The sequence below is a fragment of the Culex pipiens genome, chromosome 1 (assembly GCF_016801865.2).
Source record: "Culex pipiens pallens isolate TS chromosome 1, TS_CPP_V2, whole genome shotgun sequence".
Lineage (NCBI taxonomy): Eukaryota > Metazoa > Arthropoda > Insecta > Diptera > Culicidae > Culex > Culex pipiens.
In genome coordinates this window covers 1175657-1201247 of record NC_068937.1, presented here as the reverse complement: position 1 = coordinate 1201247, position 25591 = coordinate 1175657, and the positions used below count along the sequence as shown (strand labels likewise).

The window sequence follows — 25591 nt, the reverse complement described above, 5'->3', positions numbered from 1 at the left end:
CAAAACTTGATTTTTTCAGCACTCTTCGTATTTATCCAACTCGGTGAACCTCGTTGGATAAATGTACGACCCGTGCTGAAAAAATCTTCTTTTTGCAACTTGTTGCATAAACTACTATTTCAATCACTTCTGAAACATTCATGAAGATATTCCATGATTAAACTGAGTTAGAGACGATTTTAGGCTCAACATTTTGCCGTGCGCAAAGCGGACTGTCAAACTTTCTGAGTGTTTTTCTCGAAACACCGAGTTGATTTACGGGTGCCACGATATCTCGAGATGGGATGAACCAAATTGGCTGAATTTGGGGTAAAGACTCCCAAGACATATCTCATGTGCATGACGAAGCCCGATTTTGAAATTTTACTTTTTAAAAAAATACAAAAATCAAAAACTGACGATTTTTTATATGAAAAACAGAAAAATATTTTTATCTTTTTTTAAAATAAGTTTTTTGAAAATCGGCCTTCGTCATGCACACAGGACTGGTTTAACGAGTCTTCACTGAAATTTTGAGCCGATTTGGTCAAGGCAGTGTTGAGATATCGTGGCACCCGTTTTTTGAAAATTCCAACTTCAAATAGCTATATCTCGGCAATGATACAACCAAATGTCTTCAAATTTGTTTTGATAATAGATAAAAATGTATATTTTTATACCCTGAAAACAGATTTTAAATAAAATTAAGTGTGTACTCACACAAACCTCTGACATTTTTGTCGATTTACATGTATGTAACCTCTTAAGGAACTTTGATGGTATGGATGAGGACTTTAGCAAACAAAATTGATACAAGAAAAAAATTGGCTTATTTTTCAAAATGAACTAACTTGAAACTAAAAATGGATTTTCAACGAAAAACTTAATCACTTCAGTGAAATTTTGATAAAGTGCACCGTTTTCACAATTTAGCCATTTTTGGGTAACTTTTAAAAAAGTCGTAGTTTCAGTTCAAAATTCAAAGAGCAGAGAAAATTCCCTAAAATATGCTGATTTTGAACTTTTTGATGCGGGCTTTGGTTGCTAAGATATGTTCTGCTCTTTATTTTAAATTTATTTAAAATTAAAAAAATGGACTATATTTTTAAATTTGTAAATAAATTTAAATATGTTAAAAATCAATTCGTGACTATAAAATTCGATAAAACATATTTAAAAGAGCAGAAAATTTAGCAAAATTTTCATTGAAAATCTAACCATTAAATCCCGATATATCGGTGATCAAAAAACGTGGGCTGATTGAGCAACACTGACAAAATCAGGAATTTTTTAGCTTTAAAAAAATATTTTTGGGAATGTGCGAGCATCGGCACTATTTTTAAAATTTAAAAATTGCGACTTAAAAACAATACTTAAAAAAGCTATAAGGTGTTTTTTTAATTATTCATTAAACATTTTTTACAATTCCTGGTTTATCTAGTCTTTTCCTGAAATTTGTGAAATCTCTGTCATCCTAGATTTTTCTAGAATTTGTACTATATTTGAAGTGTGGTAAAATATTAAAGAGCTAGCAACCATGTCTACTGTTTTGAGCACTAAGCAGCAAATTTCCAATTTTCATGACATTTCGTTAGTTTGGATGACATGTCCACAATTGTAACAGTACAAATATTTAAAAACATTTTGATTGGTGCCAAATCAAACCAACTCCCATCCAAGTTGGCTAGATTCTCCCACTTGAAAAGAATAACATTGTGTTTCTGTCCACTCCAAAGCCTGGCAACAGCTCCAATTCTTTCCCCAACAACAAGTCAACCCCAAAACATGCAATTGAATAATTTCCTTGCCGTGCTTAGCAACGCGTCACGTCACACGACTGCCAGCCAGCCAGTGTTTCCGCGCAAAACATCCGGCTTTTCAGCAAGCAAAAATGCCATAATTATTACACGCGATGTGTCTGGAGAGCAAAAACAAAGAAAATTTGCACCAAACTAAGCGATTGTCATGCTCACGTCCGCGCAAAACTCCGCTTTCGCGTGACTCCCTAGTGATCTGTCTCAGGTGGAAACAAATCTAATCTGGTGCCAAATCAGGCTTCCCCAAAAAAAAAAAATGGCAGATCTCATGTTCGTGGAATGTAGAATTCGGGGATCGCTATCGCAGCATGCCATGCTGCTTGCAGCCAAAACAATTGAATTTCAATCATTCTAGATGGCGTGGCCTGCTGCTGCGGCGGACAGATTATAATTGTTTACATGACATTTCGTGCCAAAGTCACGACGAATGGCGGGCATGGCAGGCCATGATGAGGGAAAAAGGTTCTCGCGTCGCGTCATGAAAAATGGTCGCCGTTACAACAACAGATGGGAATCGGTCGAATTTTTTTTTCTTCTGTTTTCTCTCGCCCTGGAACGCGAATTTATTACATCACGTGGAAAATTTATGCACCCGCGCCGTGTCGACCTTGGTTAAAAAACAAAATTCGTGCCACCGCTACTTTGAGGTTATGTAACGAAAACGAGACCCTTCGTCACACGGTTCGACTGGATTAGACTTAATTTCTGCGTTCTCCGTGGCGGTGGATGGACGTTATGCTGCTTGTTTTCAACCAGTCTGGGGCTTAAACATGAAAAAAGGAAAAAAAGGGCGAACGAGGGAATGGTAATCGCGTTTCCGGGTGAGTAAACATCATCATCATCCTCGTTGGTTTTCTCTCTTATTTATTCTTTACAGAGCATATTTCTCGGTGTTCCTTTCAATTTATAACTTCTTTTTTTGTTCGAGCAAAATACGTAAGCGATTTTCCACGTTCCGCGTATCAGCCCTTTCGAAACGTTTTAAGCTTCAATAGTGCCTTCAAAGAATTTTTTTTCCGCGATTAGACAATATGAAAGCTTAGAAAATCCGTCTGCAATCGAAGGTTGAACGAATATGCTTGAGCCAAGCCCTTGCACCTTAACCGTGCATCGAAGATCGAAGCATGCGCTAACATAGTATAGGCAAAGCATGCTTCGACTTTGTTGTTGTTGTTGCTTGCGCGGAATAAGAATGTTTCCACAATCGATTAGCCGGTTACGGGTTGATCAAAGCAGCCCAGCTGAATGTCGGCTGTTTTGCGATATGTTTGTGGAATTTTTTTGCCAACTTTGCAAAAGGGCGTTGAAACGGAAAAATGTGTACTTTGTTGGGAAATCTGATGCAAGGTTTCGGAATAGAAAAATCGATGAAATTTTATGTTAAAATGCAGATCATTGCACATCGAGGAAACCCTGAGAAATCAACATTAGCTTAACAAGCTCAAAGTCACATTTTTACAAAAGTCTTACTTTTAAGAACCACCCTAAAATTTCGTAGTTTTCTTTAATTACTTTTCAGGATAATCTCGAATTGATTTGCAGTTTCGACAAAGTTGTTCAGTTTTTTTTGTACTCCATACTTAAATTTTAATTTTTTCCCCTTACCTTTATATTTTTACCAAATTTTGCATGTTATATTGAACGTTAACCAATTTGGTCGAAATCATAAAAAAATCAAGCTATTTTTTTCGATGTCACCACAAAGTATTGTATTGTAACTCAAGCTTCTAAATCAATAAACGATGAGAAACCAATAATTCAGTCATATTTCCATCCAAATTCAAATCAAATTATTCGCTCTACAGCATTGCCTTGGCGTTCTCGATTGCGAGATTCCTACTCGAAACTAGGTGTCTACCTGCCTGGACTGAGCTAACGACCTAACCACTAGGTTAGACCGGGGCCAACATTTACTTCCCTGTCCGACGGAAGGCGTGATCAGACAAATTTCGTCTCAAAATTTGCCACCGGGAACTTCTGGGATCAAACCCAGGCCGACTGGGTGAGAGGCAACCACGCTTACCCCTACACCATGGTCCCGGCTTCCATCCAAATTGTTGTTTCGAAAAAAAGTTGCATAATTTTGATAGAGACTTGCTTGCAAAAGCAGCCAGGCCTACTGCGTTAAGTTAGCCGTAAAGATGTTCAATTAGTAAATATTTTATTAGAAAACAGGCATTTGCAAACATATTTTAAAATAATCAATGATTTTTATCTGAAACAGTATCTTTGACAGGAATGTAAAAAAAATGTGTATTTATTTTTTAAATGTAATTTTATTAATGCGCACAGCAAAAAATACAGTTTTATACACGAGCAATTCCAGCTCAAATCAGGAATTTTTCTGGTACTTTTGTACCCGACCCTCTCCGATTTCAATGAAACTTTGTAGACATGTTATCCTAGACCTATATAAGCCATTTTTGTGTATATGAAGCCAATAGTTCTCGAAAACAACATTTGAGAAGGGTGTAAGGTATTTAAATATTTTTGTATTTTGCAATTTAAAAATTACTGTATCTCGAAGCAGTTGCGTCGTATCAAAAAGTGGTCAAAGACAAACTTGTAGGAAATTGGACGAGCTTTCTGAAAAAAATACACTGAAACAAAAATACACGCCACTTATACGAGATTTTTTTATTTTTAAGTCTAAAACTTAAATTTAAAGGTGATGTCACGATTTTTTTTCGTTCAAATTTTTTGAGGAAATAGCCCAAGATGTTACCAAAAGACTGACGAAAAATGCTGGATGGTATGTCTCTCCTAAAAAAATACAAAAATCATTTACTAAAACTGTTTTTTTTTTTTTTGAAAAGTGGTCTAAACGTCGAAATTTTGATTTGAGCAGGAATTGCTCACACACAAAAAAGTGCCAACTGATGGGATTCATTCAATTCCAGCAGCAGCACTCACAAAGAGGACTGGCGCTTTTGCCCGCTCGGCCATCAGAACGATGTGAAGAGTATAAACGCCAGCATGACAATCTAGACCTAAAAACGCTTTTAGTTATTTTATTTTTTTGGAAAAAAATATGTCCGTTTCAAGAGCATTTTTGGATACAGTTTTGCATGCTTAACAACTTTACAAAAAATCCGGTTAAATTTGTCAATAAAATGGTAAATTTTCCACTTTTATGAAAATCTTTACATAAAATCCACTTTTCGTGCTATTTTTATTTTTTCGGCTGTTAGGAAACCCACTTTACCTTCCCTTAAGTATATGTCTTGAGCTACGGTTTGCCACTTCGGAAACAATGATTTTAGCGGATTGCATACTGGATTTTGTCATGTTTATGCGATGATTTACCAAGTTCAAGTTGAATAATTGATAATTGTAGAACCAACTCAACCTGAACAGATTCTCAAAATCTCCACCGCACACCACACCCAAAGTTAAAGAACGAGGGGATAGTCCTCAAGAAAAGAAACGTGAGGAAAGTGCTATTTTGCGAGAGCATAGTCCTCTCGCGTGTTCATTCGTTTATTGGAACAGTTCATTCCATTGAGTGGCTTATATGGACAAATGACCTCCACTTAGTCACCGAACCATGGTGGCCCTTTCGGCAAAGGCACGGTTTAATATGCCGAAGGTCTTGGGTTCGAGTCTCGGTACCGGTACTTTTTTTTGATAGATGAACTTTTTTTGAAGATGAACCCATGAGTAAAGTACTCTCGGTAGTTTCGGGATTTATCTTCTCAGTCCACCCACAGTACCATTTTACTACCGAATCGTGCTCTTTATCCTCTCGTACACAGAAAAAAATATTTCTGTAAATTTACATTATTTATCATGTACCAAAAGGTATCATGATAAATGATGTATATTTACATTAGGTTCATTGGAAATTTACATTATATTCATTGGAAATTTACATTAGTTTTGAAAATTTACATTAGTTTTGGAATTTACATTACTTTTGAATTTACATTAGTTCAAATCAACTAATTCTGATTGGCCAATGGGAATGAGAAGCTCGACTTGGATTGCAGTGAAAAGGGTGTGGCCTATGTTCTATTTTAAAATGATTGAAGCGGGCAGCAAAAGGAAATTATGATTTTAAAAAGTTGTTTCTCAGGTAGGGGATGCTTTCTCGTCGACGGCCAAGTGGAATAACGCTGGCCTGGAATCGAACGGACGACGGGAAGAATGTTCGGTGTTACTGCTGCTACCCGCTGCCGACTGAGCCATCTTCGCATTTTATAAACGAGCGGCTAAAGCATCAACTTGTTCAGGTCGAGGCACAGGCAGTGGGCCAGCGAAGTATGAGAGCGATAGAAAGAGAACCAAATATTACTATTTTTAGTTCGGGTAGTTTTGAAGTCAACGTTTGGCAGAAATACATTGGATATATCTTGACTTTTTTTTGATAAGGTCCTATAAACAAATGTAAACATTGAGTGTATCCCTTTCACACCTTATGTCAAAGTCCATCGGAGTAAGCGGGATACACTCAATGTTTACTTTTGTTTATAGGACCTTATCAAAAAAAAGTCAAGATATGATTTACATTAAATAGGAATTTACAGGAAGCCGAACACGGGTAGAAATTCATCAGATTTAAGTTTCCATGCTCAACGTTTCCAGTAGATTCATGATTTACATTAGATTTTGATTTACATTGGAGAAGTTTCCATGATTTTTTACTCTTTACATCATATTTCAACATTACATTGAGTGAGTTTACATAAGAAACAGTAATTACGTGCTGTGTAAATTCACATATTTTTTTCTGTGTATGCCGATGTCCAGTTCTGGGTGAAGGGACAAAGGTAGGGGAATCAGAAGACGGGAAATTTTAATGCTCCACTTTTTCAACAGGATAAGGAAAAATCTCCACGGTATCCCCATGTGTTCTCATTTCTAATGGGATAGCTTTAAGTTCTTCTCATCAAACTATGAAGTCATAAGCTATCACCTGATTTCAGTTTAAAATGCTTTTTATGAGCTGTAATTGATCGTCACAGTACCACATGGTACTCCATACATCCTTTTAGCCCAAAAAGTGGGACGATTGTTGAGCTCTGTCGCTGGTATAGTGTAAATTTGTCCAACCTAGTCACAGCCTACTCAGAAAAAAATTTGAATCTCTTATACCACTCGCAGATTGACAGACAGACCTTGTTTTTGTTTTATCTACCAATTCTGCGTAATTCAAGTAATGTTTCCAAACATGATCGACTTGTGGAGATTATGTTGCTTTAGTGGCGCGATTTCTTTGCCAACCCTTCATTTTGCATGCTCGTCTCAACAGTTAAAGCTTGCTCACCCTCGTTATTTCACTGATGGGTTGATAAAATCGTGGTTTCAGAAAGGAGCAGATTTTGATGTTGCGAATGGGTGATTGGAGGAAGACGCCTCCCTTATTTTTGTTCGATGTCACAGAATTCAAGCCATTTTATCAGCACTAGCTAAATACCTGTTCCCAAAGGAACAGAATGATTATTGAACATGAAATTTTTAACTGCACAGATTTTTCCGGCATTTTGGAGCATGAAAAGTAGATAAATTGCAAAAACAAACGGCTGACACGGGAGGCGCGCGAGAAGAAAAATGAAAATTCAAATCATGGTATGCTGCGATTTTGTTTACTTGAGGCATCTTCTCAGTATACCAGTTTTGATCGGACGAGGGATCATATTTCATGTAGCCGGTATCTGTTTACGATTAAATGACATTATACAAATCTGGAGTTTTTTTTTAAAAGGACCAATAAACCAAATTTCCAGTTTTTGCTTTTTGGGTGTTTTTGAAACCGCCTTGAGTCAGGGGTATTAAAAAACACCCAAAAAGCAAAAACTGGAAATTTGGTTTATTAGTCCTTTTCAAAAAAAAAACTCCGGAAATCAATTAAAATTTTGTAAAAAATATTAATTTAAAAATTGAACGAAAAATAGGATGTTGAAAATGTTGAATATAGGGAAACTTACTAGAAAACTAAAATTTTGTTTTAAGTAAGTAAGTAGTAAAAGAAAAAACACATAGGTTACATATTGTTACAGTATCATTATTAAAAACATCTTAAGTTAGAAACAAATATGTTTAGCAGTATATGAGTGTTATTATGAGATTTCATTACAGCAAAAAAATATAATTAAACCAAAATTATGATCAACAAGTGAGAACGGTTCCAATTAAAATAAGGCTTACTAATTAGTTACATCTACTGGCAATTATTAGAATCTACTTGACAATGATACCTTGTAACAGATTGTCCAAGGCACAAAAGGCACATTAAAATCAACCATTGTAATCGGTTATCAGTACAAGAAAAACATAACCAGGTTTGGAGGAACGTCGCTCTGAAATTACTGCCTGGAAACCTTGTTTGCAGTCACGGCAAGGCGTCATCCATAAACTACATCACGCTATAGTGGGGAGGGGGGTTGTCACAAGCGTGACAAAGTATGACAAGAGGGGGAGGGGGGTCTGTAAGACCGTGACGGCACGCTAGACTATTTCTTGAATACTGAAAATTCAGTCTAAGAATATATCTAGAAAAAAGTTTAATGTTTGTTAAACTTCACTCATAAATCAAACACGACACAAGGCTTTAAGAAACAGAGTTTTTGATGATAGATTTAATATGCTTAAATCATCAGATTTTCTTTTAAAAAATAATCTGATTTCTATCACTCAACAAAATAAAAATAAAAATCCATATACAACCTGTAACAATTTAAAACTAGCTAATGAACCTTTTTATATATCATGCCAAAATTGTTCAAAAAATCAACAAAATCTGACGTACGTTGGAGCCAGCGTGACAAAGTGTGACGTAGGAGGGAGGGGGGTTATTTTTTGCCAATTTTAGCGTGATTTTATGCGGTCATTTTTGGCCCTTCAAAAGTTTCCGAGTTTTATTACAAGAGTTCAGCCAAAAATGATGAAGTTAAATTGCACGCCGAAGTGCCGTTAAGTCAACATTATGTGCTGGATGGAAATACATACTGTTATCCAAAACATATACTACATAATTTGCTACTTTAAATAATTTACTGAAATTCAAAATATTATTTCTACACGCACTATGGACGACCCATGGGTGCAAAACTGCCATAAAAACTGGTAGAAAAGTTGCAGCTCTCCACCGCGAGAGGCAGCACCTGTACTGTCCCCGTTTTTGAACCTAAAGTTCCACATATGGGACAGTACTGATATGCCAACATTAGAGGCACGATGGAATTACATGCTGCCCCCTATAAAAAATAAAAGAACAAATAAAAGATATTTTTTCAAAATATTGTTTACTGTAACTCTTTTGAGAAAGATTTAAAAAAAAAGTTCACTGATAAAAACAGAAATGCTTAAGAAAATTTCAACAATGTTTATAAATATTTACGAGATTGTGCCTCGAGCGAAAACTGCATTGATATGATTGATTGACATTGAGAACTAAATAAATAATTTGATACATATTCAAGTGACAGACTTAAACGAAGTGCATTGCTCAAGCAACGAACCTCAAAGCGCAGCCTACTTTGAGTCAAAACACAAAACGCAAATCCAGTGCACTTGCTTCATCAGCAATTTTCACCCTGGCAACGGGTCATCAACGCATGGCATACTTTGGTGGTGCTTCCCCATTTCAAGTTTTAACAAAATCAGGTTGTAACTGTTACGAGCGCACACCACAAACAAGTTCTGAAACACGGACCAGAAAGCCACTCATATGTGGCGGCTGGCTACGAAAGGAAAGAACAGCTGCTGGCCTGGATGAATGGCAAAAGAGGTAAAAGACAAGACGTGGAAGAAAAGCGGCAAAAGCCACCGAGAACAGCTAACATGAATGAAGAGCGAGAGAATGGAGCTGAACTGTGAGCCCGAACGGAGATAGCCCATTACGGACTTCACCTCACCTCTATAAAATGAAGAGGTGAGGGGGGAGACCACTCTAATAAGAATAAACGATCCGAACCCAATATAAAGAAAAGAAAAGAAAAGAAAAAGGGCCAGCAAAAATGAACTTACACTTTTCAGCGAAGGTTGCTGCGCGATCCCGCAGTTGATAATGAACGACCGACGACGACGTGGGAAGAAGCGCGATCGTAGCAGTCTATGAGATTCCGATGTTTTGCTGGGGCAGAGTCCACTGAACTGAACTGACGCTTGCTTGGATGCTGCTGGCCTCTCTTCCTGTTGCGCAGCGCGTTATTGTTCTCTCCGCGCCAAATCCAACAAATCCATTAAAGATTCTTGAACCGTGTCCCCGCGCACTCTGCTATTCTTCCGTTCCCGTACTCCTTAACTCTTTCAATTTTGCGCTGGCAGAGCACTTCAACTGGCACGTATTTATCCACTTCTTCTTTTGTTTCGCAAAATTTAACCCTCACGCGCGGCGAGTGGGAGGAGAAGGTCTTCCTGGAAGCACCTAATTGCTTAATTTTTTTTCCGCCTGTCTGACCACTTCACTTTTTATCAATTTTAGCAAACAGTGCTCTTACACATCCTAGCCCATCTCCTCTTCAATATTTCGCGCAGAGTTTTTAAAATTCGTGAACAAATCCGACACGGTTGCGGCCCAAATTCCTCGTCACAGTAGGCGACGGCGATGGCGTCGATGACGCCACGGCTGGCAATAGTTTGCACCAGAAAACATGTTTTTTTTTTGCTCGCAAACTCTGTTGAAAACAGTTCGGCTGTGGATGGGAAAAAATGGGATTGAATTAGTTGTGTTTTTGGTCGGTCAAGAGGAAAATTAAAGTGTTGTCAAATCGAAGTAGGCTGCGACAGTAGTGGCATAAACACGGCAAAGATTCATTTAAAAAAGGTGCAGGTGGTTATGTTACACATGACCAGTATGACAAAGAACTTTGCAAGATGATTGTTGAAATTTTCGATTAGAATGTCCGGTCCAAATTCCCCCCTTATAATAATCGTCCTATCGAACTAAGGGGACGGAAATTGCAAATGGAGCTGAAAAAGAAATCGAAGTGAAATCAATTTACTTTCCTTCACCACTCGAAAGTTACCAAGATGCGGGAATGTTTTTGCAAGGCTGTTGCAAGCAATCGGCGGCAGTAAAGGAAATTTGAACAGCAGACATTAAAAACTACGCTTTACAGGGCTCTTAATGATTACGAGATAGTTATTCTAAATTTCCAGAAACAGATTTTCACAGTGGCACAAAAAAATGTGCATCGCAGTAGTCTATTTATTACTTCCTGCCTAATAAGCAATATATTTTCACTGCTTAGCATTAGCATATTTTAACTTCTTAATTTCAGATAATGGCCAAATGCAACTTTTTATGTCCAGTATCAAAAATCATTAAGTTTGATACCCATATTGCCCCAACTCTTACGGTCCGGCAAATGTCCCCCCATTGGAACATCTGCGGGGCCTCCGGCCACTCCGGATTGTGGCCACTGTTGTGTTATATTCCGGGTTTAAATCGCTAAATTAAAGTCGAATTTAATCTCCAAATTACAACCGCGTGTATCTTTATTTTTCCTCCTTTCGTGTAATGACAGTTCTCTTTCCCCAAGGTGTGTCTGGTATTTCCCCTGTGTGTGTATTTGTGTTACACTCTAAATTTAGTTTCCTCAGAACACAACAATCTCTCCTTCTTCCGGTTTGCTCGAAAAGTATCCGTTTGGCTTCGACTCGCTTCCAGCTCCGTATCGTCCTCTAGTCTCGTTCTATTCCAGCTGACATTTCAACTTAATAGCCGCTGCACGACCTTCCTGTGTGAGCGGAGCGCACGCTTCCGTATTGATGTTTAGTATTCCGAGCGCTTCTGACGTCTTCCGACCCAGCAAGCAGCAGTTTCCGTTTTCGGCAACGTAGAACTTAGCAACAGTGGACGTCCTCTTTGTTGCCACTTCCGCCGAGAACATTCCAGCAACTTCAACGGGATGGCCAGAATACGAAAGCAAAGTTTTCTTCACCAAAGGCTTTTGGGACTTGACGCGGACTTTTTCTTTCTTGAGTTGCTCCCAGGTTCGTCGGTCGATTACGTTAACGCCGGCACCCGAATCAATCACAAAGTTAGTACGAACGCTTCCCACAGTGCAGGCAACTGTACCTTTTCGTCCTGGCTCTGTTGCAAACAAATACTGGACGCTCTCCTCCTCCGAGTCATCACTTTGCTGCTCCGATTCGTCCGAGTCCTCCGAGTCACTTCCGCGTCGACCAGTCACCTGCCGCAGCCGCTTTCCCTTCGTTGATGTGTGCTTCTTCGTCTTGCAGCAACTCTTAAAGTGTCCCACCATGCCGCAGCGCTTGCACTTCTGGTCTTTCGCCGGGCAGTTCTCATCGTTGGCGAAATGACCCAACTTGCCGCAACGATAGCACTCCCGGTTCAGCCGAGTCCTCGATCGGATTTTGTTAACCTCCACACTGCTCTCCACTGGTGCCGGGCCCAGTGCCGAATTGTTCTTGTGCTTTCCGATTGTCTCCAACGAACGACCAGCTTCAACTGTTTCGGCCAGAGTCATCTGAGGCTTATTTAAAATCTTCGCGCGCAGATCATCCGACGCGCCTTTCTCGAAAATCTGCTCCTTGATTTCTTCGTCCAAGTGGTCACCATACTCGCAGAGGTTGCCTTGCTCTCGCAGCCGGAGGACGAAACATTCGACGGGCTCGTCGCCGGCTTGAACAAGGTTTCGGAATTTGTGCCGCTCCAGCGGGAGACACTTCATCGACAGGAAGTACTCGTCCAGCAGCTTCAGCGCCTCTTGAAACACGTCGGAGCCCGTCGGAACATCCGGTTCGTTATCGCCCTGCAAGCTGAAGTACACATCCTGAACCAGCGGTCCAACGTAGTGGAGGAGGTACGACTTCTTGCGTGCGGCGATTGCGACGTTGTTTACGTCCAGAAAGATTTCAAACGAACGTTTCCATTTCTTCCATCGGGCGGAGACGGTGGACGTGTCCCCGGGAACGAACGGTGCCAAACCTGCGTTGTTTCCTCCTTCCATCTTCGCCAAATTCAAACGAATTGAATCCTCCTCTTGTCGTCCGAATTGGTTACTTCTTCTTTTCTGCTTTGTTTATGTTGTCGAACGGCTCCCTTGGCGTGCCGACTTCCGCACCGATTTAACGTTTTCCGCGGCCGAATTCAATCCAGATCACTTCCACGCTTCTTGGGGTTCGTTTTTCCACTCGTCGCCAAATGTTGTGTTATATTCCGGGTTTAAATCGCTAAATTAAAGTCGAATTTAATCTCCAAATTACAACCGCGTGTATCTTTATTTTTCCTCCTTTCGTGTAATGACAGTTCTCTTTCCCCAAGGTGTGTCTGGTATTTCCCCTGTGTGTGTATTTGTGTTACACTCTAAATTTAGTTTCCTCAGAACACAACAGCCACTACTGCCAAAATGTCAAATTTCATGTCCGGTATCAAAAACCATAAAGTTTGATACCCATATTGCCCCAACTCTTACGGTCCGGCAAATGTCCCCCCATCGGAACATCCGCGGGGCCTCCGGCCACTCCGGATTGTGGCCACTACTGCCAAAATGTCAAATTTCATGTCCGGTATCAAAAACCATAAAGTTTGATACCCATATTGCCCCAACTCTTACGGTCCGGCAAATGTCCCCCCATCGGAACATCCGCGGGGCCTCCGGCCACTCCGGATTGTGGCCACTACTGCCAAAATGTCAAATTTCATGTCCGGTATCAAAAACCATAAAGTTTGATACCCATATTGCCACAACTCTTACGGTCCGGAAAATGTCCCCCCATCGGAACATACGCGGGGCCTCCGGCCACTCCGGATTGTGGCCACTACTGCCGAAATGTCAAATTTCATATCCAGTATCAAAAACCATAAAGTTTGATACCCATATTGCCACAACTCTTACGGTCCGGCAAATGTCCCCCCATCGGAACATCCGCGGGGCCTCCGGCCACTCCGGATTGTGGCCACTACTGCCGAAATGTCAAATTTCATGCCCAGTATCAAAAACCATAAGGTTTGATACCCATATTGCCCCAACTCTTACGGTCCGGCAAATGTCCCCCCATCGGAACATCCGCGGGGCCTCCGGCCACTCCGGATTGTGGCCACTACTGCCAAAATGTCAAATTTCATGTCCGGTATCAAAAACCATAAAGTTTGATACCCATATTGCCACAACTCTTACGGTCCGGAAAATGTCCCCCCATCGGAACATACGCGGGGCCTCCGGCCACTCCGGATTGTGGCCACTACTGCCGAAATGTCAAATTTCATATCCGGTATCAAAAACCATAAAGTTTGATACCCATATTGCCCCAACTCTTACGGTCCGGCAAATGTCCCCCCATCGGAACATCCGCGGGGCCTCCGGCCACTCCGGATTGTGGCCACTACTGCCAAAATGTCAAATTTAATGTCCGGTATCAAAAACCATTAAGTTTGATACCCATATTGCCCCAACTCTTACGGTCCGGCAAATGTCCCCCCATCGGAACATCCGCGGGGCCTCCGGCCACTCCGGATTGTGGCCACTACTGCCGAAATGTCAAATTTCATGCCCAGTATCAAAAACCATAAGGTTTGATACCCATATTGCCCCAACTCTTACGGTCCGGCAAATGTCCCCCCATCGGAACATCCGCGGGGCCTCCGGCCACTCCGGATTGTGGCCACTACTGCCAAAATGGCAAATTTCATGTCCGGTATCAAAAACCATAAAGTTTGATACCCATATTGCCCCAACTCTTACGGTCCGGCAAATGTCCCCCCATCGGAACATCCGCGGGGCCCCCGGCCACTCCGGATTGTGGCCACTACTGCCAAAATGTCAAATTTCATGTCCGGTATCAAAAACCATAAAGTTTGATACCCATATTGCCCCAACTCTTACGGTCCGGCAAATGTCCCCCCATCGGAACATCCGCGGGGCCTCCGGCCACTACTGCCAAAATGTCAAATTTCATGTCCGGTATCAAAAACCAATAAGTTTGATACCCATATTGCCCCAACTCTTACGGTCCGGCAAATGTCCCCCCATCGGAACATCCGCGGGGCCTCCGGCCACTCCGGATTGTGGCCACTACTGCCGAAATGTCAAATTTCATGCCCAGTATCAAAAACCATTAAGTTTGATACCCATATTGCCCCAACTCTTACGGTTCGGCAAATGTCCCCCCATCGGAACATCCGCGGGGCCTCCGGCTACTCCGGATTGTGGCCACTACTGCCAAAATGTCAAATTTCATGTCCGGTATCAAAAACCATAAAGTTTGATACCCATATTGCCACAACTCTTACGGTCCGGAAAATGTCCCCCCATCGGAACATACGCGGGGCCTCCGGCCACTCCGGATTGTGGCCACTACTGCCGAAATGTCAAATTTCATGCCCAGTATCAAAAACCATAAGGTTTGATACCCATATTGCCCCAACTCTTACGGTCCGGCAAATGTCCCCCCATCGGAACATCCGCGGGGCCTCCAGCCACTCCGGATTGTGGCCACTACTGCCAAAATGTCAAATTTAATGTCCGGTATCAAAAACCATTAAGTTTGATACCCATATTGCCCCAACTCTTACGGTCCGGCAAATGTCCCCCCATCGGAACATCCGCGGGGCCTCCGGCCACTCCGGATTGTGGCCACTACTGCCGAAATGTCAAATTTCATGCCCAGTATCAAAAACCATAAGGTTTGATACCCATATTGCCCCAACTTTTACGGTCCGGCAAATGTCCCCCCATCGGAACATCCGCGGGGCCTCCGGCCACTCCGGATTGTGGCCACTACTGCCAAAATGTCAAATTTCATGTCCGGTATCAAAAACCATTAAGTTTGATACCCATATTGCCCCAACTCTTACGGTCCGGCAAATGTCCCCCCATCGGAACATCCGCGGGGCCTCCGGCCACTACTGCCAAAATGTCAAATTTCATGTCCGGTATCAAAAACCAATAAGTTTGATACCCATATTGCCCCAACTCTTACGGTCCGGCAAATGTCCCCCCATCGGAACATCCGCGGGGCCTCCGGTCACTCCGGATTGTGGCCACTACTGCCGAAATGTCAAATTTCATGCCCAGTATCAAAAACCATTAAGTTTGATACCCATATTGCCCCAACTCTTACGGTCCGGCAAATGTCCCCCCATCGGAACATCCGCGGGGCCTCCGGCCACTACTGCCAAAATGTCAAATTTCATGTCCGGTATCAAAAACCAATAAGTTTGATACCCATATTGCCCCAACTCTTACGGTCCGGCAAATGTCCCCCCATCGGAACATCCGCGGGGCCTCCGGCTACTCCGGATTGTGGCCACTACTGCCAAAATGTCAAATTTCATGTCCGGTATCAAAAACCATAAAGTTTGATACCCATATTGCCCCAACTCTTACGGTCCGGCAAATGCCCCCCCATCGGAACATCCGCGGGGCCTCCGGCCACTCCAGGTGGTGGCCAGTTCCAATGATCGACTCACGCGACTGGCATGTCTTAGCTGGTCCTTGCCTCCAAGCCATCTGCTCCCGGACCTCCAGGCCGTCTGCTACCGGGCCACCAGGCCGTCTACTTCTGATGTGTCCTCGTCGTCGTCCAGCAATAGAATGAATTTTCGGGACCGACCGAGCCGAGTTTTGTTGGCTCGTCGACGATCCGAAAATTATGAGGTGGAGTGGGGGAGATTTTAGATACATCAATCTCACGTCTCTCGATCGACTGATTGGGAAACGTTCGTTCATCCAACCAGCGTGCACCAAAAAGAGGGGAAATTTGCCGAGAGGGGAATTCGTCACGTAACGTTTTCGCTTCGCGAAAATTTTGGATTGACACCACGTATAGAAACCTTAGGACAAAGTTCTTTGTCAAAATACGGTTCAAATAAGCTAGCTTTTTAGATTTTTTAGATTTTTTTTTTGTAATTTTTCTAATTGTAATTTTGTAATTGTCAAAATTGTCAAAATTGTCAAAATTGTCAAAATTGTCAAAATTGTCAAAATTTTGTAAAAATTGTCAAAATTGTCAAAATTGTCAAAATTGTCAAAATTTTGTAAAAATTGTCATAATTGTCAAAGTTGTCAAAATTGTCAAAATTGGCAAAATTGGCAAAATTGGCAAAATTGGCAAAATTGGCAAAATTGTCAAAATTGTCAAAATTGGCAAAATTGTCAAAAATGTCAAAATTGATTGTGTCAATTTTGTCACTTTTGTCAATTTTGTCAATTTTGTCAATTTTGTCAATTTAGTCAATTTTGTCAATTTTGTAAAAAATTTGTAAATTTTGTCAATTTTGTAAATTTTGTAAATTTTGTAAATTTTGTAAATTTTGTCAATTTTGTCAATTTTGTCAATTTTGTCAATTTTGTCAATTTTGTCAATTTTGTCAATTTTGTCAATTTTGTTAATTTTGTCAATTTTGTCAATTTTGCCAATTTTGTCAATTTTGTCAATTTTGTCAAATTTTGTCAATTTTGTCAATTTTGTCAATTTTGTCAATTTTGTCAATTTTGTCAATTTTGTTAATGTTTTTGTGAAATTTGTCAATTTTGTCAATTTTGTCAATTTTGTCAATTTTGTCAATTTTGTCAATTTTGTCAATTTTGTCAATTTTGTCAATTTTGTCAATTTTGTCAATTTTGTCAATTTTGTCAATTTTGTCAATTTTGTCAATTTTATCAATTTTGTCAATTTTGTCAATTTTGTCAATTTTGTCAATTTTGTTAATTTTGTCAATTTTGTCAATTTTGTCAATTTTGTCAATTTTGTCAATTTTGTCAATTTTGTCAATTTTGTCAATTTTGTCAAATTTGTCAAATTTGTCAATTTTGTCAATTTTGTCAATTTTGTCAATTTTGTCAATTTTGTCAATTTTGTCAATTTTGTCAATTTTGTCAATTTTGTCAATTTTGTCAATTTTGACAATTTTGACAATTTTGACAATTTTGACAATTTTGACCATTTTGACAATTTTGACAATTTTGACAATTTCGACAATTTTGACAATTTTGACAATTTTGACAATTTTGACAATTTTGACAATTTTGACAATTTTGACAATTTTGACAATTTTGACAATTTTGACAATTTTGACAATTTTGACAATTTTGACAATTTTGACAATTTTGACAATTTTGACAATTTTGACAATTTTGACAATTTTGACAATTTTGACAATTTTGACAATTTTGACAATTTTGACAATTTTGACAATTTTGACAATTTTGACAATTTTGACAATTTTGACAATTTTGACAATTTTGACAATTTTGACAATTTTGACAATTTTGACAATTTTGACAATTTTGACAATTTTGACAATTTTGACAATTTAGACAATTTTGACAAATTTGACAAATTTGACAATTTTGAATATTTTGACAATTTTGACAAATTTGACAATTTTGACAAATTTGACAATTTTTACAATTTTTACAATTCAGACAATTTAGACAATTTTGTTTTTATTTTTTTAATTGCTATAAATTATCAAGTTTCTGGATTGTTGTAGTTTTGAAATCTTTTCATTTTAAACCTCCTCTCCGTGTTAAGAAATAAAAAAACCAAAAACATTGGAGCAATTTCAACCACAACAAATTAACAATAACACCGCCCAACAAAACATAATCAAACACACTCGACACCAGCAGCAGCAGCAAAGTAGGCTGTGGGTGATGCAGTCAATGGGACACATGGCCCACTATGTTCGACAGCGCAGGTTGTTTTGTTGACCGAAAAAACATCCCTCCCTCACGACTTTGCCTACTTCACAGCCTGCTGCAACGGCGTTGGTTCGAATGTTATTTTATTTAGTTATGGGTACTATTTCATAACATCATCCTCTCTTCTCCGCGCGCGTCACCTGCCCCCTTCTCAGCAACAAATAACCACAAGTGCTTCTCTATAATGCTTATGTTCGCGAAAAAAAATGGCTCCCTGCAAAACATCGCATCTCATTGCACGGAATTTCAAGGTATTTTGAAGTTGGAAGGTGTTTTCATCACACATTTATCTTTTTTTTTTGAGATTGAGTAAGATTAATTCAATTAAAAAAATGTTCCGAAAATCAGTCATACCTCAACAAACTCAACATACTTTGCTGAAATAAATGCATCTCCCCCAGCAAGCTCATATATTAATGCCACCCGAAAGCTGCTCTGCCTCCCTTTGCAGTACTAGGTAGTAGTAGTAGTCGTAGTAGAAAAACAACTCTCAGCAGCCACTCAACGCCTGCTTTGACTCGACCCCCAGCACCACCCACCCCCAACCGTCGATTTTTTTTCCACCCATTTTCCGACAACAACAACAACACAACGAACCACTCAAATGCAGATGCACACCCCATCCCTCATGGCTTGCTGCGATGGCTGCTGTTGCAGCTTCCCACAATTAATAATTATTTATAATACACATATCTGACAGCTAGCGCACATGTTATGGGAGACGGACCATAAAGCAAAAGCTTCATCATGGCATTGCCGACGACGACGATGAAGATGATCGAAGTTGGCGGCGAAATGTCAAGACGGCGAGCAAATGGGCACTTTGCCTTGCTTGGAAATGGAGAAAAAAAAAGCTGGCTATTTTTGAGCAGGTTGAACTCACTTTTGGTCATTTTTTTATCATCCAAGCAAAAAAAAATTCAAATCAATTCAGAGAAGTTTTGTTGAGAAAACAATAAGCCATCCACAATTGACGTAGCATCGTGGTCGTGATGCATGGACAGTACCCAATCCCCCGTCCCTAGTTCTTTTTTGAGAAAACAAAAGAATCTTCGGCGAGTGTGAGTGAACGAGGAAGAGAGAACTGCCGTTTTACGGCGATATGATGTATACGCCATTTTGGACATTTTCAATTTTATTGTACAGTTTGATAAAGAATCTTAAAAGCTACCTCCTGATGAAAGAATTTTTCAAAAAACTGCTCTGGGGCCAATTTTATTAAGCAAACAAACAATGATGTATACGCCAATTTTAATCATCATGATGTATGTATACATTGAGAATTGATAGAAGCCAAATTCAATACTGTTTGAATGTTGATTTGAGGTTTGTGGGGCCAAATCAAGACTGGGCAGTATTTTATTACATTATTTCGATTTAATTCTTAAGGGGACGTCCATTAGGCGTCATCCATAAAGTACGTCACGTTCTGAGGGAAGAGAGCAAGCGTGACATTGCGTGTTAAAAGCATAGGGAAATCGTGACAAAGGGGGGTGGAGTATTAAATTATTTGGCTGATTTTAATGTGACGTACTTAATGCATGACACCTTATCCACATCCACGTAGACACTTTTTTGAAAATTCTAGACCCACCCACTTGCGGACAATTGTTCATGCAAAAAATATGTAGACAATCGCTAAGGGAGCGTTCTTTTATTACGTAACGCAAAAAATAGGATTTTTAGACCTCCTCCCCCCTCGTAACAAAATTTCCATACATATTTTTAAATTTGTGTATTGAGCGTAACACGGCCTCCGACCCCCTCCCCCCAACTGTGTTACGTAATAAAAGAACGCTCCCTAATGCCCCCCCCCCTTAAAGTATCCACGTGGACAATGCATTAAGGGATCCGCTCAGCTGTCAAAATAGCTGGCACAAAAAATAAAACCTGCTTTGATCGAGCAATGTATACATACATCATTGGGAAGTAAAAGTAGTGATTTTTTATTGCTATTTTTTCGGCCAAATGATGTTTGTGATTTAAAATCGTAGAGAATAGGAAAAAACAATAAATTTTGTAGGGGCCACATTTTTATTGTACTTTTTAACAGTTTCTACAGGGCAGACCTTAAATTAGTCATTTTAAATTGAAAAAATGAACAAAAACAGAAAATCGTGTCTACAGCAAAATCACCTCAATGGCGTATACATCATATCGCCGTAAAACGGCAGAGAAGTAGTGATTGAAAGAGAATACTTATGCATTCAATCACGAGATAACAAAGAGAGAACTCACAAGCTATAGTGACGTCGCAATAACTTTTGATGTTTTGGTGCAAGAATCATCAAATGATAGTTTTTTCTATCACTCATTAAAAAAACTGCGCATTGCATACAATTTTATATTATGTGTTTTTATAATGTCTAATAAACAAAACTTTTTTTTTTTTTTGCTTTTGGGTGTTATTAAATATCCCGGACTCAAGGCAGTTTCAAAAACACCCAAAAATAAAAAAAAATAGTTTATTGAAGCTGTAAAAAAATCTAGAAATACACATTTCTGGGCAGTTAAGAACCCAATTAGGTTCAAATTGATGGTCATTTCACTAATTTGATTTCAATTTAAAAAAAATCAGAAAATTTCATTAAAAATATCAATAGTTTCAACAAAAGTTGCTGAGAACCTGAAAACATTATTTTAAAAAAACAAAGAGATGAAATGTGAGAAAATCTTAAATGATTTGAATTGTAAATGGGATTTATATCCTGTAAAAAGATACATTTTTCATAAATGACGATTTGAATGCATTTATGTCAGTAGAAAAGGTTTAAAAGATTTAAAGGTTTAATAATAATTGTGAGTTGAAAATTAGGAAAATCCCTTTTTTGCAATTCCGTCGTGAAACTACTTACTTTTCCTGTCATTCTTGAACGACGAAATAGCCTTCTTTTCTGTACCAAAAATAACAGAATCGAATAGCAACACTTTTCAAAATAAATGCTGAAAAGTTCTACTTTTCAGCACTCAAATGGGTGCTGAAAAGTTGAACTTTTCAGCACTTGTTTCGAAAAGTAACACTTTTCAACATTTTTTTGATTTAAACGATTTATTGACAAAATACATGAAAATTCGACTTGAAATTTCACTCAATGGGTGTTTTTCGAAATTGCAAAAAATGTTTTATGGAACTCGTTGCAAAACTTGATTTTTTCAGCACTCGTCGTATTTATCCAACTCGGTGAACCTCGTTGGATAAATGTACGACTCGTGCTGAAAAAATCCTCTTTTTGCAACTTGTTGCATAAACTACTATTTTGACAATTTTGACAATTTTGACATTTTATGACGATTTTGAAAATTTTGACAATTTTGAATATAATGAATTTTATGACGATTTTGACAATTTTGACAATTTTGACAATTTTGACAATTTTGACAATTTTGACAATTTTGACAATTTTGACAATTTTGACAATTTTGACAATTTTGCAGTTTTGACAATTTTGACAATTTTGGCAGTTTTGACAATTTTGACAATTTTGGCAGTTTTGACAATTTTGACAATATTTTTAATTTTGTCAATTTTGTCAATTTTGTCAATTTTGTCAATTTTGTCAATTTTGTCAATTTTGTCAATTTTGTCAATTTTGTCAATTTTGTCAATTTTGTCAATTTTGTCAATTTTGTCAATTTTGTCAATTTTGTCAATTTTGTCAATTTTGTCAATTGTGTAAATTGTTTCAATTTCGACAATTTCGACAATTTTGACAATTTTGACAATTGACAATTTTGACAATTTTGACAATTTTGACAATTTTGACAATTTTGATAATTTTGACAATTTTAACAATTTTGACAATTTTGACAATTTTGATAATTTTGACAATTTTGACAATTTTGACAATTTTGACAATTTTGACAATTTTGACCATTTTGACAATTTTGACAATTTTGTCAATTTTGTAAATTTTGTCAATTTTGACAATTTTGACAATTTTGACAATTTTGTTTTTTTTTTATTTTCGTATTTTCTTGTATTTTTGTATTTAAATTTTTTAATGTTATTTTTTATGCTTTTTCTAAACAAAAATTATTTTTTTAAACATAAATTAAAAATTTAAAAGCACAATTTGAAAATTTGAAAAAATAGAAAAATAATGTTCAAAATGTTTTTTTTTTTAATTTATGAATTTGTAAAAATTAACGGGTTTTTTTTCTTTTAACTTGTCCGCACAAAAGGCATTTTTGTTACACTCTAATGGTAAACATTTGAATGGAAAAGAATTTTAAAATTTATTTTACAATAGTTTTGCAATCAATAGCATTCAAAATATTTCGTCGAAAATTTGTATTTCGCGAATAAAAAAAAACTTTTTGCGGTACTGTTTATCGGAATCGAACAATCCAAATATTTTTTTTAAAATAAAGCAAAAAAACATTTAATGACTTAAAACAAATTGTAAATCAAAAAATCAAATTATTCGCTCTACAGCTTTGCCTTGGCGTTCTCGATTGCGAGATTCCTACTCGAAACTAGGTGTCCGAAGGCTTGATTGTTGAGGCAATTGCAAACCTCTTTTTACACCTTAGCTTCCATCCACCCTGGGATTCGAACTGACGACCTTTGGATTGTGAGTCCAACTGCCTACCAGCGACTCCACCAGGACAGGACCCAGGGAGACGACTCCTACACCTGGACTGAGCTAACGACCTAACCTTTTAAGGTTAGTCCGGGGCCAACATTTACTTCCCGTCCGACGGAAGACGTGATCAGACAAATCTCGTCTCAAAATTTGCCACCGGGACCTTCTGGGATCGAACCCAGGCCGACTGGGTGAGAGGCAATCACGCCACCACGGTCCCGGCTTAAAATAAAACACACATTTTGAAAATATATCAGAATTTGAAAAAAAAAAATGAACAAACACAAAATTACAAAAAAAATAATTTTAAATTATCAAACATTTATAAATTAGATGAAAATATAAAAATTAAAACGATTTTTTTGAATTAATACATAACTTTTTTCACTCTAAAATTTTCATATTTTTCAAATTGTCGATTTTTTTTTAATTACGGACTCGATTATCCGAAAGTCTGGAAACAATTTCACTTGATAAAAAAGTCGTTGTTTTACACTATAAGCAATTATGTACATTTGGAAGGATTTGGAAGAGTAATAAATTTGCACATTTCCAGAGGTATAATAACACATATTTTCTGACAAAAACATGTACTCCTTCCCAGATGTAATGTAACCAAGATTTTTTTTACTGTGTATATTTGATTGTCTAGCGTTAATTTGACTCCCGCCTTGTATTATGGATTTTTTTTACTTTAAATTTTTAATTTAAAATTTCCCAAATTATCTCAAACACACAAAAAAAAAAATATTTGAAAAAGTATAAAACTTGTAAGAAAAACTTTTCTGACAAGAAATGTTGCAAAACATCACGCTTCTCAAATGATACAGATTGACTAAATGACATATTTGAAATTAAAACTAACAATATTTATCAATCACGTAATATTACGATGTTGTTGTTAAACAAATTTAAACGTGACAATCAAAGAACGGATAACTAGCTTCCTTTTCACTGTCAGTGAATGTTTACAATGTAACACAATGCCATTGTTCGTATTACTTTCACGGAGTGTTAGATTAATTTGAAGGTCGTGTTTCAAGTCATAACAAGACGAGATCTTCGCACAATGGTCACACCTCAAAAAAAAAAATCAAACTTAACTTTTAAAATTGAACCTCTTTTCGGCAAAGCCAAATTAAAACTAAACAAAGTTGCATCCATTCTAAACTGCTAGAACCGCTCACAAACATTCCGCAATCAAAGTAATCACCGACCAAAACCGATTTTATAAAAACACGAATGATATTTCACAGATCACAGCCTACTGCTACCGCGCGCTCCTCACACTCCCACCCATAAATCAAGCCGCGAAATAATCCAACCAAAGCCAACTTTGACGACGCAGTCGTCGAACCAACAAAAAAAAAGTGAAATGAAACTTTTATAAAGTAATTATTCACATCACAGATCACCGCACACACATGTTTGCGACGACGACGCTGACTTTGTGTTGGTGACGATCCATCAAAAGTTGACCTCTCGCAGACGCGAGATCATCGAAGGGGAGCGGCTTGACGACACCAAGTTCGGTCCAAAATGGGTTCCGATAGGGCGAAAATAGGTGCATGCACTGCTCCACACACGTCATCAACGCGCCTCTTTTGGTCCATTCCCAAAGTCAACGTCTCGTCGTCGTCGTCGGCATGGCCTGCCAAGACCTTCTCCGGCGACACGGCTACTACGATGCTGCTTTTGGTAGTGAAGCAGCAACCAGCAACAACAAAAAACACGTCTTTCTTCATATCCGTCAAGAGGTGTCTCCCCCGAAGGCACTTTTGCTTCAAGTCTCTCCAAAATGTCGTCAGAGTGTGAGTGAGTGTGTGTGTGTCGCAAAACTTGGACAGATCAACGTTTTCACTTGTTGTTTCGAGCTGTTGTTGCAAAAATTTACACGTACTCGATCAAATCGAGCTTCCTGCAGTGAAATTATGCTCAGTTTTGCCCGCGTTTCAGACGTTCCAGAAAGTGTCCCTCATTTGCATAAACCGAATCACAACTGGACCACCACAAGTCTTGCAAAAACAAAAAAAAACAAAGAATTTGCACTCTAATTCCGAACTGTTTCACCCTTCTTTCGGTCACAATGGCGAAAATAATATAGTTAGCCCAGCGATTAAAAGCAATATCATTGCAACCAGGTACGTACTACCAACTCTTTCCAGCCAGCGTCGACTCGATATCGTAGTAGTCGTTGCTTCCACCAGCACCACCGTTTTGTTGTGTTGTTATGGTAGCGCGCCGCCGAGAGATTGCACACCAGCCCAGGCCAACTAGATTTCCGAGGGAATGTTACGGCTGGATGCCTCCCTGCTTCCTTTGGCAACAAATACACTTGACACAACCGAACACAAAGCACAAAACCCCTCGCGATCGTAGTAGCCACGCGCGCGAATCAACTGAACTCGACAAAGTAGGCGATCGTACTGAGCTCCAGTCGCCAACCGCGATCGCCACACAGCAGCAGCAGGCCATGTCGGGTGAGTTCGGTTCGGCGAACCACCGTCGAATCGCGTGACTTTGAACCCCTCGCGAAAGAAGAACGAAGCCTTAGCAAAATTCCACAGCTTGACGGTGTGGCACGAAGGCGCGC

The 25591-nt window shown here is 38.8% G+C and overlaps 1 protein-coding gene across 1 annotated transcript in view; it reads right to left on the bottom strand.

Moving 5' to 3' along the window:
* The window catches only part of LOC120424285 (uncharacterized), a 67480-nt gene extending 42094 nt beyond the window's left edge, over positions 1 to 25386 (bottom strand). Inside the window, exons 1-2 of the mRNA XM_039588356.2 lie at positions 25148 to 25386; positions 9765 to 10432 (exon numbers count right to left, since the gene is read on the bottom strand). The gene's annotated coding sequence lies outside the window, so the exon portion shown is untranslated. The remainder of the gene's footprint in view (positions 1 to 9764; positions 10433 to 25147) is intronic.
* Positions 25387 to 25591: the final 205 nt, after the last annotated feature.